We start from the raw sequence: 13684 nt of genomic DNA, 5'->3' as shown, positions 1-13684 counted from the left end.
TTCCAATAACTCAGTATAATACATCACATCATTGCCATCTTACCAAAAAAATAAAGCGAGGCAAAGAAAGAATATACTTGGATATGAGCAAGGCCACCATGACAAAAGGATACCAAAGGACAGGGACTTGAAAAGGTGCAGGCTTATTTCTCTCAAACTACAACAGAGTTTGCAGAAGGTCCAGAGTGGTAGGTAACTCCACCCGGCCGAGTTTCCCAGAAGCAGTACCTTCTGTCTGGCTACGGCACTGTCACCCAAGGTGCTGTCCTTAGGCATACATAGCTGACTCGTCCACCACACGTCAGTGCACCACCTGTGGGCAGGGAGAAATGAAAGATGAAGGACAGGCAGTTTTCTACAAATACTTCAGCTTACTTCCTATTGTCTAAAGATGCCGTTAACTGCAAAGGAAGCCGAAGAAATGTAACCTCTAGCTCTAAGGCCAAGGTCAGATCAGTGGTGGTGGTGGTTCTATGACAGAAGACAGACACCACGAACATGGAGGGTCACAGGCATGCCCGTCACTGTGTTCAGCCTGTGATGCTTTCCTTCCAAATTCTAAGCCATGTGCCTAGATGGGAAGCCACAGTTCAAATTTCTCTTGGAGATCGATCAATTCCGTGTAAGCAGAAGTCACTGGGAAGGGGCTTCAGAGGAAGATGTCATTGTCCTTCAACCCCTTCATCCCTTTTCTTGCTGCTTAGACAGCTGAGAAGGGTCTGGCTTCATAGTCCGGATCTGACTATGAATAATGGACAGCCGGCAGAGTGTGTGCTGGAGATGGTGGTGTGAGACCCTGACTTAGAGAGTTTCTCCCTGGAAGGTAAAGCCCCTAGATGGTCCCCAAGCATGTTTTCCCTGATCTCTAAAAATACAGCCAGAAAGAAGCTCTTTGTTCTCTATAGCCAGCAAAAAGCCTTTTTGTTTCTGTGCCTTACAGCCAGAGATGCGATAATTGTAGGAAGACCTACAAGGACATAGAGATAGACGCTGGAGAGGAGGCTGTAGCTCACTCTCTACCTCGCCAGAAAGGAGATGTAGCCAACTCTCCTCCCAACTCCTCCCAACTCTCCTCCTAATTCCCCAGCTAGCTGTTAAAAACCCCCTACTGTTACTGCTTGGGGTCGAACTCCCCTGCCCTGCTAGGCATGAGGAGTTCATCCTCAGCTAGCTGATAATAAAACCTCTTGCAGCTTGCATCAGGTGTGGTTTTCTCTCGGGTCATTGGGGTGCTGGCCAGCTCATCCTGGGACTTGAGCGGAGGCCCAGCTTCGGGGGCCTTACAGTGGGTACACAGAAAGGAAGAGCCAGGAATTTCCATGACTGAGAAGCCACCACAGCATTGAGGGACAAATAAGTTCTTGTATTTAATTCGCTTTTTAAAATGACATTCAAGAGGGCTGGAGAGACAGCTCAGTGGTTAAGAATTCAACTTCTACGAAAGGATGGACCATTCAGAGACTGCCCCACCCGGGGGTCCATCCCATAATCAGCCACCAAACGCAGACACTATTGCATATGCCAGCAAGATTTTGCTGAAAGGACCCTGATATAGCTGTCTCCTGTGAGAATTTGCCAGTGCCTGGCAAATACAGAAGTGGATGCTCACAGTCATCTATAGGATGGAACACAGGGCCCCCAATGTAGGAGCTAGAGAAAGTACCCAAGAGCTGAAGGGGTCTGCAACCCTATAGGTGGAACAACAATATTAACTAACCAGTACCCCCAGAGCTCATGTCTCTAGCTGCATATGTAGCAGAAGATGGCCTAGTTGGCCATCATTGGGAAGAGAGGCCCCTTGGTCTAGCAAACTTTATATGCCCCAGTACAGGGGAACACCAGGGCCAAGAAGTGGGAATGAGTGGGTAGGGGAGCAGGGTGGGGAGAAGGTATAGGGGACTTTTGAGATAACATTTGAAATGTAAATGAAGAAAATATCTAATAATGAAAAAAGAAAAAAAGAGTTCAACTTCTGTATTAGTCAGGGTTCTCTAGAGTTACAGAACTTAGGGTAGTCTCTATATAGTAAAGGAGTTTATTGATGACTTACAGTCTGCTGTCCAACTCCCAACAATGGTCAGCAGCAGCTGTGAATGGAAGTCCAAGGATCTAGCAGCTGCTCAGTCTCACACAGCAAACAGTCAAAGGAGAGAGAGTTCAAACTCCAGCAACCACATGGTGGCTCACAACCATCTGTAATGGGATCTGATGCCCTCTTCTGGTGTGTCTGAAGACAGCTACAGTGTACTCATATAAATAAAATAAATCATTTAAAAAAATGACATTCAATCAAATGTTATACCTAACTAATCCAATGTACTCAATTAAATGTTCAGTTAAAATATTCAGGGCTGGAGAGATGGCTCAGCAGCTCATTTGCTGCTCTTACAGAGAACCCAAGTGCGGTTCCCAGAACCACATGGCAGATCATAAGCATCTGTAATTCCAGTCCCAGGGGATCTGACAACTTTTCCTTTGGCTTCTATAGACAGCAGGCATGCACACGGTGTATAAACACACACATGCGGGCAAAGCACCCATACACACTAAAGTAATAAATGAATAAATGATACAGTCAAAATCATACAGCTGTTAAGATGTTCACATTCAGATGTCTCTACTCACATCCCTCCAGAAGCCCACTTTTCATTTACAAGAGGGGAATAATGCGTTTTTGAAAGGCAGCGTCAACCCGATGATGAAACTGTAGTTAGCCCCAGCATACTTAGGGAGAGCTATTTATCTTTTTTGTCTAAACTATAGAGTGACAGAGCACTGTACCTAGAGAAATATTTCTCCACCAGCTGTGTACATCATAAAGTTCTAGAAAGATGCCATGAGTTATTATTGAACTAGGTGTGATTTGTTATTTCCTGGGTCTGCTTTCTTTCTATTAATATTAACTGTCTCCCCGCTCATTTGCTTTGCTGCCTGTCATCTAGCTTGTGCCAGCAGACAGGAAAGAAGGAGGTGGCGATATTAAGGACAATTAATAAAGAACTTTTTAAAAGATGCTTTGCTATGTGGAAAAAAAAATCACAATTATTTAACCTTGGGCTGGGCACGTTTGCCTTTTCTGCTCTGCGCTGCTTACATGCCTGTCTGATGCAGCTTCAGCCAGCCAGATGGCACAGATGTAGAGGACAGGCTTAGAGAGCTGTTGTGAACCGATAAATCTGGATAAAGGCCTTTCATATTCAGGGATGGTGTGGCTAGATTAGGAAACCAATCACAAGAATAATGTAAGGTGCCTGCTCCATACGGCCAGGGAGGAAAACACCACTTAGAATGGATGAAAACTCAGATTTTTTAAAAAAAGATTTATTTAATTTTTAATTATGTGCATGTCCCTGTGTGTGGATATGCACATGAGTTGCAAGTCCCCATGGAAACTGGAGACTGTCAAGAGTCCCTTGAAGCTAGAGTTACAGATGGTTGAGAACCACCTAGGGGTTCTGGGAACCAAACTCAGGTCCTCTGTAAAAGAAATAGCTGTTCTTAACCACTGAGCCACCTCTCCAGCTCGAGACTCCCCTGCCCACCCTCAGCCCCCAAAGTACATTTTATGGAGTAGTTGATTATTTATTTACTTATTCAGTGCCAGAGTCTCACTATGTAGCCCAGGGTGGCCTCCAACTTGCCATCCTCCTGCCTCAGTCTTCCTAGTGCTGGGATTATAGGTGCATGTCACTACTCCCAGTTTTAGAAGACTGTATTAACGAGTATCACCACCTGCATTATATCATAGGCTATATGTGGTGGCACACTTCTGCAACCCAAGGACTGGGGAGGCTTAGGCAGGAGGATCGAGAGTTTGAGACCAGCGTGGACTTTCATTAAGACATTGTCTCAGGGCCAGGCGTGGTGGCGCATGCCTTTAATCCCAGCACTTGGGAGGTAGAGACAGGGGGATTTCTGAGTTCAAAGCCAGCGTGGTCTACAAAGCGAGTTCCAGGACAGCCAGGGCTACACAGAGAAACCCTGTCTCGAAAAACCAAAAAAAAAAAAAAAAAAAAAAAAAAAAAGACATTGTCTCAGTGTGAAGTGCTGGGGTTGGGGGACAACCAGGAGAACCCCCACCTGCTCAGAGGAGAAGGGGATAGGGGTGGGGAATAGGGGAAGGGTTATGGGAGGGGGTGACAAGGAGGGGGACAGTTAATAAGTAAAAAATTAAATTAATTTAAAAAAAAGTTGGATGGAACATTAAAAACAAAACAGACATTGTCTCAGGGCTGGAGAGACCACCATTCCTGTGGCAGAGCACTGGAGCATCAGGGTACTCTCCTGCTTGAAGTCAGCAGTCTGCAAACTCTTTGATTTCTTGACATCCATAGCAGATCCTAGAAGTGAAAACCTTCCAGAGAAGAAGCAGGCAGCAAATTGTTCACCGGTTAGCTGTCCGTGGAGCATCTAGTCCCACAGCTGGGCAGCTGGGACACACTCACTATTCACAGCCTCCCTAGATGTGGCCAAGAGAGGCTCTGATCTCCAGCTGTTCCTATATGTCCAGTATCCAAAACCTACTTTCTATGAGAAAGAAATGAACGATGCTGCAGGTTTTACACAAATGGGGCTCAAGGGGTACAAAGATGTGGTAAGAAACATTTGACTGGATCAAAGCATTTGTGAGTACTTTGCAAGAGCAAGGGTTTAGGGATGGCACCTGGGTTTTGTTGATGCTTTGTCATAAGAATCCTGGGCGTGTCTTTATCAGGAAAGCCAGGAGAATGTTTCCAACCTGGTGATTGACATTACTGAGTGCAAGCAGATGGGTTACCTGTACAAGTGCATCAATGTGGCATTGTAAATCAAGGGCAAAAATTAACTCTCTTGCAGTCACCAGTGTGAGAAACTTGGTCTGCCATTCAGTGATGTGTTGGACATTTAGAAATAACCAATAGGGAGGCAGTAAGTAACTGGCCCTGTTATCAAAACCAGGGGCTGCCGCACTTGCTGAGCAGGGACTCCCCTGACTGTGAAATGGTCAGTGCCAGGTTTTCAAAAAGAAATATCCTCACTCTTCAGGAGGCAATGGCTTTACAGGTTCCCCCAGCAGTTCAAGACCCTAGGGAAATCGCTGGATAAGCGAATGCATGGGTCCTGTGCCCTCTCCCTTCACACCATGGAATACATCTGTATGGAGACGTTTCTTTTCTAGATTTCCTCTACGTTCTGCTCTTAAACTGCTTCTCTGCTCTGAGAAGCCCAGCTACCTGCCTTCACTGAAATATACCTCAGGCTGAGACGGGCGGGACAGCAGGTCAGTGGATCTTCACCGGAAGGTGCAGCTTCTTGGCATCAGCGCAGCTGCACCACAGGCTGAGCTTACAGAGCTTCAGGCCCAGACTGGGGCACCGAAGCTTTCAGCTTTGGGGGTCATTCTACCAACAAACAGACCAGGGGCTTAAGAGAAAAATCCTGGAAACAAATGGATCAGAATGCATACTGATCTTCTCTTAATGGTAAACATGGGGGTAGCAGGAACAGGTGATTTCTATTAGGTTCTTCTGATCATCCCAATTTTCCATGCTAACAAGGGTGGCCAGGCTTGTTATCTGACATCCCAAGCTGATTTGTTTCCTAAAAGCACTTCTTTATTCTTCATTCCTTCCTGGGTCTGCCTCAGGAGAGATAGGGAAAGTCCTAGAAAACGGACCCGTCTTCCTCAGTGGCTCTCAACCTGTGGATTTTGACCTCGTTAAGGGGTTTGAACCACCTTTTGCAGGGGACACCTGAGACCACCAGAAAACACAGAACTTTACATTACAATTCATATCAGCAAAATTACAATTATGAAGTAGCAACAAAAATGATTTTATGGCTGGGGTCACCACAGCGTGAGGAACTGTATTACTGGGTCACAGCATGAGGAAGGTTGAGGACCATAAGGCTTATGGAGCTGCAGAAGGTTGCTTCCAGAAGCAAGTTCAGGGCGGGGCTACAAATGTTACCAACTGCCACAAGCCCCTCAACATCTTCCTCACAGTCTGCCTTACAAAGCTATGTCCATCCCCTGCCCCTCCCCCCCCATATGTACATCAATTAAAAAGCAGATGGGAGGCACCGTGCTCTTGGTTCCAATACCATGAAGACTTGTTTGATCCTCCAGGCTTCACGGAGCATCCTTCAATGCTTCTGCGCCATACATCATTGCTTTTCCAAGCCCGTCCTTTCTCGCTGGCTGTGTCTTCATTGGTTACTTTGCTTTCCTTGAATCTATGCCTCTGGGTGCCTCTTTACCCCTTTCATGGACCCCTCTCCATATATTATTGTCTATTTTGACATGATTAAAAGTTGATCCTCTGTACATCTGGCAAATCCTGTTGTTTGGGGTCACTAGTGATTTTTATCAAGACTCACTTTCTTTGCTTTGTCCAGGTCCTCATCTGGGTAATCTTCTTTGACAATGTATAATGAATGCTGGAAATTACAGAGAAAATCCGGCCTAGAGTTTTCTGGTTGTAAAAAGCTCTGGCCCGGAAGCCTCTTATCCCCCTCAAAGTAGTAGGTTATGAATCAATGGATTAGACTAATTGGGCATTGAAAATAATAGTGAGAAATAGTTTATACAGACCTTTTTTGCTCATTGCTTTCAATATAGGTTCAGAAAGTATTCACATAGCACCTTCATTGCCACAGGCAGTGTATGTAATCTAGAGATGATTTAGGATATACCAGAGGTTGCATGTAGGTTGTATGCAAACGCTATGTCAGTTTATACGAGAGGCTTGAACATCTATAGAAATTGGAAAGGTCCTGGAACCAGTCCTCCAGAGATAGTAGGATTAGTCACTGGGTGTGTCCAGGCTGCAACTCTCTTCCTGTGTCCTCTGCTCTTCCTGACCATACCAGAACCTAGGGTGTGTGTGTGTGTGTGTGTGTGTGTGTGTGTGTTCATGGAGGCTATAAGAAGGTATTAGATTCCCTAGAGCTGGAGTTACAAATGGTTATAAGCCACTCAGTGTGTGGATGCCGGGAATCACGTTGTGGTCCTCTGAGCCATTTCTCCAGCACCACAGGGTCTAGCTTCAAAGTCTTGTATGTAGCAAGGATGACCTTGAACTCCTGATCCTTATGCCTCTACCTCCCAAGTACTAAAACTACAGGTATGCACCAAGCCTGGCTGAGAGGACGTTGCTGACTGATCTGATTGCCTAGAGCCCAGGTAATGGCTTTTCCTGTGCTCACACACCTTTCTGTTGCTTGTTTTTATTTTGGAGACAGATCTGTCTAAGTAGGCTAGCCTGCCCTTGGCCTTGCTTCAGCCTTGTTAGTACTAGAAAGGCATGCACATACTACACATTTGGCTTCACAGGACACTTCCAACACTACACGTGCATATCTCTTCTACAACAAGCAATTACCCAAGTCTCTGTGGTTACTTTATGGGTGTCTCACAATTCAGTTCAATCCTAACACTATGCACCTGACATTAGGATTGGATCCCACAGGCTAAGGGTTCAGTCCCTAAGACTGTAGTCTGTTCAGGTGCTAGTCACTTCCTGCAATCCTGGCTCTAGCTATAAACTGTGGATTCCCAATCACTCTGTCATCGAGTCTGATAACCTGCTAGAATAGCCCACTGAACTCAGTCAGGCAAGCATCTTGGTCACAGTTGCCAGTTTATTATGAAGGATCCAATTCAGGAGCAACCAGGGGGAAGAGAGGCATCCATCTGGGGCGTGTGCTCACCAGCTCACAACTCTAAGGATGTTCATGGGGTCTTATGGATTGATTCTTCCTTAAGTAGGCCATTGAACACTCAAACTGTAGCTCTTTCTTCCTCCCAGGGATAGATGTGGGTAGGGTTGCATGTTCCCACCTTCTAACCACACGGTTGGTTGCTTCCCATCGAGCATTCCAAAAGTCACCTCATTAACATAAATTGAACCCATGTTCTCCTCACTTTTCTCACTCCTGGGGCTGATTCTAGAGTCTGAGGGGAAAAAAGTCAAATGTAGCCGAAGATGTTTCTACCACTTAGTACATCCCAAGGCCTTTAGAGAGAGACTCTGGGATCTACAACAAAGACTGAAATAGGAGCTTGGTTCTAGTATTACTATGTTTACGCACTGATGTGGTGTGGAGCTTGTGTGTACCACAGTGAGCACACGGGGGTAGAGAACAACTTGCAGGAGTAGATTCTCTTTCCACCATGTGCATTAGTGGAATTGAACTTGTATCACAGGCTTGGGGCAAGTGCTTTTGCCTGCTGAGTCATCTTGCTGGCTCCTCCATTGTGCTTCTTATCACATCACCTTATAGGACTTAATTAGTCTACCTTTCTCCTAGGAGTCCGGTCTCTGGGTTAAAAGGTGATTGCCCATTTCCTGCAGTGAAAACCCAGTCCAATCGCAATGCCCTTTGTATTGTAAATTATGTGTTATTCTAACTCCCTGGGAAACGAACTCTGGAAGGGGGGGGGGTGTTGCTTCTCCCAATTTCAGACCCAAACAAATCTGGGTTAAAAGTCTTCCCAGTCCCCTTGTGTAGGATGGGCTGGCCCTTCAAACTGTGGCAAAGAGGGAAGAGATCAAGAATGGAAAGCAGTGTGCCCTTGAGAGCAGCTAGAAGGGACACTGTCTCCAACAGAAGTTTCTAACATTTGTCTCATGATACAAAAGTGCCTGCAGTAGAAAGAGAACTCCAGCTGGGCAGTGGTGGCACACGCCTTTAATCCCAGCACTTGGGAGGCAGAGGCAGGCGGATTTCTGAGTTCGAGGCCAGCCTGGTCTACAGAGTGAGTTCCAGGACAGCCAGGGCTACACAGAGAAACCCTGTCTCGAAAAACTAAAGAGAGAGAGAGAGAGAGAGAGAGAGAGAGAGAGAGAGAGAACTCCAGCCGTGGGCAGGCCAACCACAGCAAGCTCAACTGGACCTCTGGACCTCAGGCTGACTGCTTCAGCTTCCCCAGTCAGTTTCCCTAGGACACACAATTTGATGAGCTTTCTGCTGCTGTTCTTTCCTTTAGTCGGAGTCTCACCCTAGGAACAAGGGATGAGCCGCTCTGCCCAAGACGGCTGTGAACTCTCTGCATGGCTTCCCCAGCGGAGCTTCCTCATCTGGTTTCTGGTGGATGCTTTGAACGACACACTTCATGACATTTTGCTGTCTGTCTGTCTGTCTGTCTGTCAGTTACATGTTATTTATTCTTTTACTTTGGCTTGCTGTATATTTAAAAACCTCACTTCAAAGCTGAGACTCTGGCTAGGACAGATCATTCTCTGTACCACACAACTAGGTCTCCAAATAAGTCCAAGTTCAGCTGAGTAAAGTGGGGTCTGCTCCTGTAGGGTGTGGCACTGTGGGGTCTGCTCCTGTAGGGCGTGGCACTGTGGTTTGCCTGGAGTCGAGGTAGGAGGAGCTCATTGGATCCAAGAGTTTGGTGACATAAGAGGGGTCACATTTCAAAAGCAAACCAAAAAGTTTCTGGTCTGTTTTGCAGATGGGATGAGCACCTCTCCCTCCCTCCCTGCAAGCAGTCTAGGTTTACTGTCCCAAGTTTGCCTTGTGAGACAAATCAGTCTTTTGGCTGAACTCTGCCCTCCAGGTTATTATTTACCAGGTATGTTGAGAATAAGATGATCTTCTGGTATGTGTGTGTACATGCATACATGTGTGGTATTACTGCATGTGCACCTCTGTGCACATGTGTGCAGAAGTTGGAGAACAGTGTCAAGCATCTTCCTCAATTGATCCCCAACTTATCTGAGATAGAATCTCTGAACCTGGAGCTCCCCCGTTTGGCTGCCTGGCCAGCAAGCCCCAGGGACCCTCCTTTCTCTGCCCCCAGCTCCCTCTGCACTCCCCCACCCATACTTGGATTGTACGTGAGTCTGCTGTACGTGGGCTACTGGGTATTTGAACTCAGGTCCTGAGCTTGCAAAGAGAGTATCTTACTGACTGAGATATCTCCCCAGCCACGGCCTTTTGTTTTCCATCCATCCCATTTCTTTCTTGTGTGTTGTTTCCTTGGGAGTCCTAAAGAGAAGAGAAATGATTGGCAAATCAGAATTTGTAACAGATTGGATTATAGGTCACAATTTCTTGCCTTTTTTCTTCTGCTGTTGAGGAAAGGGTCATACTTCCCTACCCCAGTGGTGATGACATCAGACTTAGCCAGCCACTTGTTTTGGTGAAGAACTCTGAGAAGATCTGACACCCAGGCAGACGCACTGAAAGTCAATGTGTGGTTCGACTGCTTTTCCTCTTCCATAAGAGGCCGACACTATTCCAGACACAGAGTTTGTATTCTTGGCATCTCTCCTCCCTTCAGTCCTCCTTAGATGGTCCCTGTTTTCCTCCAATGTCCATCCACCTCTATATGGCCTTGTGGATAGGGAGGAGAGCCCAATTCCCAGACACTGGAAGAATCAGCACTAATTTAAGTTATGCATGGTGGACCCTCATTCTTTCCTACCATGAAGCTGAAGTTTTCTTAGGAAGCCACGTCTCTATTTAAAATCCTGCAAACTCTCAGTCCTCACCAGGATGGAGCATCAATCATATTTATAGAGAAATAGAATGTTACAAATTGAAAGCCAAAAATTTCTTGGACTATCTTAGGCTTTTCATATACTTTGGTCCTCTGTATATGGTGAAAACTCTCATGACTATTAGGTAAACCATGGGGATGTATTTTAAAGTGTAACAAACTATAGACTCCAGTGTTCCACAAATGCATTTGATAAATGTGTTGACATAGGATCTCGTTCTGTGTCGCTCAGGATAACTTGAGTCTATATTCCTGGGCCATGGTAAAATAAACATTGTTCCTGTATCCTTGAAAGCAGAGAGATGTTATTTCATGTTGACACTAGTGACTGGCTTGGGTGTGAGAAATCTAACTGAGGCCTTCTGAGAAAGGCTTTCTTGATGCTAAAAAGCCACATGGAAAGAGTTGGTCTTGACTTGTGCCGGATGCTGTGAGGTTGTGACTGTTGGTATCATCCTATGGGTGTCCAAAGGAACAGTGTGGAAAAGGATATGGGTTCCTGCTGTTAGTGAGAAGTTAAGTGAATAGACAGTAGAGTCACTTACCCCCAGTTTTCTTTGATATGAGATAATACCTTCCCATTATTGTCGAAGACAGTTGGACCTAGAATGGAGGGGTTTAACAGTAGGAACTCAGACATGGAAGCAAACAGCATCCTATTATATTGCTGAAGCTCAGGTTGGCTTTCAATTTGGAAATCAAGGTTGGCTTTCAATTTGGAAATCATATGCAAAGAAATACTACTTAAGTAATATGTGTTAATTGGCATTACAATAACAAAACACTTGGGATAATCAGCTTATAAAGCAAAAAATTTATTTTCATCATAATTTTGAAGTTTTCTATCCAGAGTTGGTTGACCTGCTGTTTTGTGGCCTATGACAAGACAGTGTGTTCTGGGACACTTGGCAGAGAAGGCTGCTCTCACAGCATGACAGACAGAGAACAAACTGAGGGAAGGCTGACATCGGATGCCTCCATTTCCAGTGACCCAATTTCTTGCACTGGGATCCATATATTAGGTGTTTTACCATCTCCCAACAGCTTGACAGACTGACAGCCAAGACCTTAAGGCACATGGGTCTCCAGGTGGATGCTTATCCAAACCACAGCATTACACATTTTAGAAAATTGTGTCTTATTTGGGGAAGCTACTTCCGTGCTTGAGGAATTTTGATGCTAGAGTAAAACACCCATAGTGGAATACGGTATATTTTTAGGTTTTACAGCTGGCTTCTGGGAAGGGGGCTTCCAGGTTTTATAACCAGCATTAGGAAAAAGAATTCTGGTTTCTATACCTTACGTGAGGAAGAAAAGGCTATGGGTGTTACAAGGTCAGGAGGTCTAGGAAAGAATTTGTCACTGTTTTTCTTCCATTTCAAAGTTTTCTGACCCCTAATAGTATCTGATGGGTAATTCCATAGATGGCCTTTAGGGACAAGGCTACACAAGATATATACCAAGAGCTGGCATAAAACCAGGCATGGCAGCTCATGCCTTCAATCCCACTATTCAGGAGGTGGAAGCCAGAAGATCAGGCATTCAAAGTTATTCCTGGCTATAGCAAGTTCTATAACAGTCTGGGTTACACGAGACCCTGTCTCCAAAAGCAATAAAAATTGCTGTAGAAAATTGGACATTCCTTTAATCCCAGCCCTTGGGAGGGAGAGGCAGGCAGATCTCTATGAATTTAAGATTAGCCAGGGTTACAGAGTGAGACCCTTTGTACCTCCCATCCTGTCCTCAAAAACCATGCAACCTCAATGGTAAAGGCAGGAGAGGGCATCTGGCTTTGAGTGGAGCTGTGGTTAAATCGCCTTCTTTGAAAGTACCCATTACAAGGCACTGGTTACAGTTTCATCACCTAGAAAATGCATTCGGGGACTAGGGAGGTGCTTTAGCAACATTATTGCCTCAAAATATTTTTTTAAACTTCCTGAATACAGAACTTCCCAGAGGCATATCTTAGTGGACAGGACATTTGCAGTTCACCATTCACCTTCGCAGAGATGTCTTGCCCATTTAGAGATGTCATTGCTGAGTCAAGATTGAAACCATAAAATTTCTTTTGTAAAAGAGTAAAAAGAAAAAGAAAGGAAAAGGAAAGAAGGAAGAAATGCGTTAGGGAGAGCAAGAGGGCTGACTGAGTAGAGGTGTTGCTGGACAAACCTAGTTACCATGGAGAGAACCCATTCCCAAAAGTTGTTCTGCACACCCTGCAAGCTCCTTCTGGCATTCACGTGACCCTGTGCTTCAAACACACATCGAAGATGCACAAAACATCATTTAAACCGGGTGGTGGTGGAGCACACCTTAAATCACAGCACTCGGGGAGCCAAAGGCAGATCTCTGTAATGAATTTGAGACTAACCCGGTGTCTTAGTTAGGGTTTTACTGCTGTGAACAGACACCTTGATCAAGGCAAGTCTTATAAAAAAACAACATTTAATTGGGGCTGGCTTACAGGCTCAGAGGTTCCGTCCATTACCATCAAGGTGGGAACATGGCAGTATCCAGGCAGGTATGGTGCAGGCAGAGCTGAGAGTTCTACATCTTCATCCAAAGGCTGCTAGTGGAAGACTGACTTCCAGGCAACTAGGATGAGGGTCTTAAGCCCACACCCACAGTGACACACCTATTCCAACCAGGCCACACCTCCAGATGGTGCCACTCTGAGAATATACAAACCATCACATTTACAGAGTGAGTTCCAGGACAGAAACTACACAGGGCTACAGGGAAGCAGGGCTACAGGGAGACAAGGTTACCCAGAGAAACCCTATATTGAAAAAACCAAAATGATGATGATGATGGCGGCGGCGATGATGATTTCAAAAAGATGTTTTAAAGAGCTGGAAACACAACTGGCTAAAGTCAACCCCATAGTTATTTAGAAATGACTAGCTAGGAGCTGTGAGATGGCTCAGAGAGTAAAAGCACTTGCTGCCTAGCCTGACTTTGATCCACATGGTGGGTTTCAGGAGAACCAGATCCTGAAAGTTGTCCTCTGATCTTCACGATCAAGCTGTGGTAACAGGCCACCAGCTCACCTTGTGCACAATAAATAAATAAATAAATAAATAAATAAATAAATAAATACATAAATAAATAAATACATAAATACATACATAAATAAATGTATAATTAATTTATTTTCAAGAACCGAATACCAGGTTTCACGCTATTGTT

The sequence above is a fragment of the Mus musculus genome, chromosome 4, assembly GCF_000001635.26.
Source record: "Mus musculus strain C57BL/6J chromosome 4, GRCm38.p6 C57BL/6J".
Taxonomy (NCBI): domain Eukaryota; kingdom Metazoa; phylum Chordata; class Mammalia; order Rodentia; family Muridae; genus Mus; species Mus musculus.
This window is presented reverse-complemented; position numbering follows the sequence as displayed.